The following is a 6,000-nucleotide window of genomic DNA, read 5'->3' as shown; positions in this document are numbered from 1 at the left end:
GGCGGGCGGCATTGTGCTCGCCGGTCACGTCGCGGGTCCGGGTTCGACCCCCGGTGCCTCCGTTTAACGCCGTGCGTATATGTGGCGTTAACATCACATGTACTTACTGGATATCACTATTTGATCATATACAATACATATATGCCATGATATAGAAATACGAGCTGCTTGTAGATGATATAAATTACACCCAATTACTTTTTGAAAATAGGGATGATACTTGTGAATAAACCAACAAATAGGGAAACTTCTCTGTGAGACATAGGTACATATTAATTATATTAAAACGAGTCACTTACGTATGGCAAGTCTAAAATATGTAGTGTCTACTACAGCCAGAAATGCAAAACGAACTAGCTCGGCATTGAACCTAAGTAACCTACATTGATCAAAATCGTAACTCTCCATTTTCTTACATACGGAAACTCGCAAAATGGTAACCTGAAATAAAAACAAACTTACGAGTTTCAAGATTCATTGCGCAAACGATTGGAAAATATACCTTTAACCACATGAATGGATCTTTGTAAACCAGAAGCCGGGCCGGGCCCAACTCCGTGCGTGTTCGAAGTGGGCTCTCCAGCCGCCGCACGTCACTGCAAGAAAGGGCTCCGATATCTCGATGGAATCTAGCTTACCGAGGGCTATTGAGGCGGATTCGACTTATTTAACGGTAGATCGTGACATTATGGCCTTATGACTAGTTTGAAGTAGACTCTACGCTATGTCGCTATGCGCCTCACAAAGGCTATATACTTAGTTGAAAAACAAAAAGAAGAAATAAATGGGAAAATTAACATGCTTACTCGTAGTAAGCTTAGTTAGTAAAGAATAATTACACCAGTATTACAAAAACGTCACAAGTTTGAATTTTGCCCGAAGCAGTGATTTTTCCATTTTTATTTTAATTAAAACAGGTTTAGTGATGTTTCTAAAATAGTCAATAGACTTGAAGATATGACCACTTTTCTATGGTGCTTGATCATGTTGAATGTAGCCTTAAAGCCCCTCTTGCCATCTCGTATTTTCCCTTGCATATGAAAAAGATCGAGCAACGGTTTCTAGCGGATTTAAGCCTGAGGGTCGGGCGATGTTATCAGCCGCTATAGATACCATTACAACGATCCAAGGAACTTTACTTGACTACATAATTTTGATGCTTATTGGGGGGATCAAATAGCACAAATTTGTAACCTATTTGTCAGAAATGCGTTTTCTAATTCAAGAAGCATTGAAGCCTGCTGTTTAGGTAGAATATTTCAATTCTTTTATTATTTGCACTTTACTTTAGGTATCTAAGTAGAGTCAGCAACATTTTTAGCTAAGCACTTCTACATTCAAATAAGTAAGTAGGTATATGTATAGGTGTAATACGTGGGTAATAAAGTGCTAACTAGTCATTTACATATTGTAAATCTAAAAGTTCGCAAAAAATAAAGCTGGAAGAGCATTCAAAAGCAAAAGCTCTCTCTCTCTCTCTCTCTCTGGTTACTCCTTCACGCTCTAACCGCTGAACCAATGTAGACAAAATTTGGCAAAGAGATAGTTTGAGGTCCAATTAAGGACTTAGAATCATTTTTATCACGCAGACGAAGTCGCGTGCAGAATTTTCTTTTCCCTAATGTCCCCCTGGGTTCGCGCCGCATCAGTATGCATCTCGCGGCCGACCGGCACTCTTTATCCAAATTAAATGAAGCTCGCAAACTCGCGGTCACTATAATTGCCTGTTTGTTTTTGTTTAATCCGCGGTAATAAAGGATTATGTTAATTCTATTACGTTTTCAATATTTCTGTTATACCAATAGTATCCGACCGTACTATGGGTTTCTGCAGTTTCCGGTATTGAATTCATGATTTAGTCATTTATTCAATATTGCATTGTCATGTACATAATAAAATGTTACAATGTAAAAGGCCAGTTCATGACACCCTGTAAGGGCACACAATAGTAGATACATGTTTATTTACAGTTTTACACGATTAAACAAGTATATAAGGTGATATAATAACCATTTAAACTTATCAATTAATTAATAAAATGTCAGAAGATTCGGGCCTAGGTTCGGTTTCGGCTAGGGAATGCAAATTGGTTATTTTTTGTATGGAAATAATCGGTTTTTAACCGAAACCGCGGTTATTTCCATACAAAAAATAACCGATTTGCATTCCTTAGTTTCGGCTAAGAATCTCTTTCTATTGCAACCAGTTGTGTGCTACCCTCCCTCACCTCACACAAGGGTTCCCGGTAACGACTGTGACCTTAACCAAAGAGCATACCTATTCTGTTTAATTTCCTGGAGGATGTTTTCTTAATATAATATTAATACGTATGGGGAATACAATCCTTAAGCACGTTGTATATACTCGTAGGCATATTTAATTGAAACGCAGAAAGCGTCCTGGCCATAAGGGTAGCTAGTTGCGTTCAGCGGGCAGAGGCAGGGTTGTCAACCGACTGAACGTGGATTAAATTAACGTATTCTCGTAAATAACTATTTAACTGATGAAAATAAACTCGGTTGCTTGTAAAAAGAGACATTATTTCGAAATACATGAAAATGCTCGTAGCAGCAACAGCAATATTATTGCTACAATATTTACTACAAAAAAAATCGGATGAGTTTTGAAATAATGTCTCTTTCTTCAAGCAATTATTAATGTAGAGTTGATTGGTGAGGCCTTGTGTACGGGCAGAGGGAACTCCGAGCCCTAACAAGGGCTCATCGCAGCTTCATTTTACTTTTTCTTACCATATATTCTCACGGTATCGAACTTGGCACGGTTAATAGAATCCTTCGCCTGTCTACTGTGCAAGCTGCGGAGTGCGGATACTTAATGAAGAATTTCTTTCCTCATACACAAATATACATATGAAGTATCTGAATGTTTCCCATGTGAAAAGTTTCGCGTGTTTGTAAAGTTTCCGACGCCACATCAGTAACTGCGTCTAGCAACCCTGGGGCCGGCCGGGGCAGGGGATCAAACGTGCGCACGGCCAGACCGCATTATATTAATTAGATAAGGTCTCCGATTCTTTCACCAATCCGGTTAGCTAGTTTACTCCAGTCTTTGATGTGTTAATGTTTGGTCGTTTAATTAAATGGACCGGCGGCGCGGCGCGGCGCGGCGGTGTTGCCTTTATTGTTACTAATGTTTCAGTGATGTAGTTTATTTGGTTCAAAATAAGGAGACCATTATTTTGAAGTTCGATCGCAGACCAGAATGCTGGATTTGGACACTTTTTCTTTGGTGTATAACACCTATTTCAGTTTATAATTTATACTTAGTATAAGTACCTAAACTGGCTAAACCCAAATCAAAGTTTTTTATGCCTATTGTGATTTGTTCTCTAATTAATGTTTGAGAGATCATCATCATCATCATCATCATCATCATCATCATCATCAGCGCTTACGTCGCGTGGCATTGCAATAGTATTGGAGCGTCATTAAGGTAATAGCGTAAGCGCCGAAGGCACCTTTACTCTCGTGGAATGACAGAAATAAAACAAAATTTGATTTGATTAGTAACGTTAATTCAATCAAACGTTTATTATGCAGGCTATGTTCTGAATCTCATTACGTTACGTCAGTTTTGCTTCGCCTCAACATTTCAATGAAATTTATGATTTAAAATGTAGAAAACTGTCGATAATATGAAGATTTCTTCGAAAACTCACTGCAAGTGACGTCACAGATGAAATACGATGCCACGATACTCGTATTTTTATAACTATGCAGGTAGTTTATACCTACGCAGTTCACACCACGATCGCCAAAGATAAGGTGGTAAAATTTGTTTGACAGTCAATCAATCAATCAATCAAAATATACTTTATTCATGTAGGCCTAGCAACAAGCTCTTATGAATCGTAATTAATCTTAATCTAATTATCAGAGCAATTTATTGATGTTAATATTATTCCATAATAAAATTGGATTATTATACATGTCAAATTTAACACTAAGAATTTCACAAAAGGATCGTCAAACATTAAAAAAAAAATTGTATAAAAAAATACTAGTCTAGAATTTCTAGAATAAAATCTAAATGTCAAAAAAAAGCATAAGTAACAAACAAGTAGATAATATTACATCGGAATATCCATTTCCTCATCAATAATCAAATATACCTAATAAATAAATAATAACAGATTTTGTTATACATAGTGAGATTCATCGAGATAGTTAAATTATTATTTATTCATGTTATTAATCTTGTACCAAGTTCCATGGTTTGAATTGCGATGGATTTAACGCTCACGTATGAAAATGGGAGTCAGATTTAGATTTAATTTCTTGCTGTTTTGATATAATTCGAATACGACCTTCGATCGACGATCGCTCACGCTGTTTGGTGTCGCATCTGTATTGTACCGCAGTTTCCGCTCAGCACTTCAAGTAGATATCAATAGCAGGTTTTGGTCCCTGAAAGACTGAAAGTGTTCCCTTGGCCGTGCACTATAAAGTGCACAGACGCATTACAATGCACGGCCTGGCGTGCTCGATTGCCCATTCTCTAACCACCCACTTTGCTCTAACAGCCTAATATCACAGCGCCCCTAGCCATTCGAAACAATTGATAGCAAATCGTTCAAAGCAGACTTTCACACCCTCGCACATTATACGGAGGGAAACACAAGTTCAAAGCTCTTTAAAATAATGATTCCGACGATACCTATAAATTAGTTTGAAGTTTTGAAATAAAGAACAATGAAATTCGCCGCCTTGGGCGAGTTTAGAATTTGTGGTTAAAAAAGGCCTGTCTTCCTCTTTACCTACTGAGATACTGAAACTTACCTTCATTGTTTAACACGCCTGGCGATATCTGCTGTCACTGCAATGTCTCAGATCGTTTTTATTATAAATTACAATATACAGCCGGCTGACGATATTATTATATTTACTTACAATCATCATGATCATCATCATTAGGCCTTGTGCATCTTTACAGATGATTTAAGCAGCATCTATGACTTATATTTATTATAGACATATTATTATATTAGCTACAGCGTCAAAAGTATCATTTGACTTTTTTAGGTTTTTGAGTGGCTGTCGTTGCTCATCCAACGGAGCGGCAGCTGACCATGACGATGAGAGTTCATTGCACATCGCCCTTAACCACTTTACCAGTTTTTCCTCGGGATGCTGTTGGTCATGGAAACTGCTCCTGGCCGCGGTCTACTAGTAGTACCTATAAGGTTAAGTTGAGTAAGGCAGAACAGAATATGAGTTAAAGATTAGTCGTAGAATGTAAACCCAGATCTCCTTAATTGCCGAAGTCTGTTTGCCCGCGGATCACACGGCTCGCGTCTAGACACATCTCCGCAGATTTTAATTATGCCACCGCAGCAATTATGCGAACACTAAGATATTTGTCTGGATGTAGGGTTTCTACTTCGATGTTTGCGATATTAATAGAGTTTGAAAGATAAATATACAATGAGATACAAATCGTCTGTGAGTATTACTTTGGGTTAGGGAGTCTATAATAGAGCAGTCATATCATCAATATTTGCAAAGTCAATAAGGGTATTAGGAATATTTTATAAAAAGAACTAATTAGAATTCAGTAAGTTTAAAATCTCTGTTTCTGTTTTCATCGCAGGAGCACAATGCAACGGTTTTAGATAGGATGCCAGTTTACAATAGTTATTTACGATACAAGTGCGAAAAAGTGGAAATTGGAAACGAGTGGCGATAAATTAAAACACGACCGAAGGGAGTGTTTTAAATCGACACGAGTTGCGAATTACCTATTCGCACGTGTATCGTACAACGTTTTACAGTACATATGGCCCTTTAAACTTTTGACATCGCACGAAAAGTGCTATTTTACGCACTAGTGCGGAAAAATAGGACCATATGTACTGTAAAATTATTTTGTGATTATGCCATTTATAAAACTATACATACATTTATACTATAGATAGATGAATTCAATTCTGCAAACTCCTACTTACTATCAATCAATATTGTAAGGCTAACAATATAAAAC

General features: G+C 37.4%; 1 protein-coding gene across 1 annotated transcript in view; it reads right to left on the bottom strand.

Annotated features, from left to right (window-relative positions):
* Nucleotides 1-5,696: 5,696 nt before the first annotated feature.
* Nucleotides 5,697-6,000, bottom strand: part of LOC134672653 (uncharacterized) — a 346,311-nt gene continuing 346,007 nt past the window's right edge. The window contains exon 5 of the mRNA XM_063530611.1: nucleotides 5,697-5,758. The gene's annotated coding sequence lies outside the window, so the exon portion shown is untranslated. The remainder of the gene's footprint in view (nucleotides 5,759-6,000) is intronic.

The sequence above is a fragment of the Cydia fagiglandana genome, chromosome 17 (assembly GCF_963556715.1).
Source record: "Cydia fagiglandana chromosome 17, ilCydFagi1.1, whole genome shotgun sequence".
Classification (NCBI taxonomy): Eukaryota; Metazoa; Arthropoda; class Insecta; order Lepidoptera; family Tortricidae; genus Cydia; species Cydia fagiglandana.
This window is presented reverse-complemented; position numbering and strand designations above follow the sequence as displayed.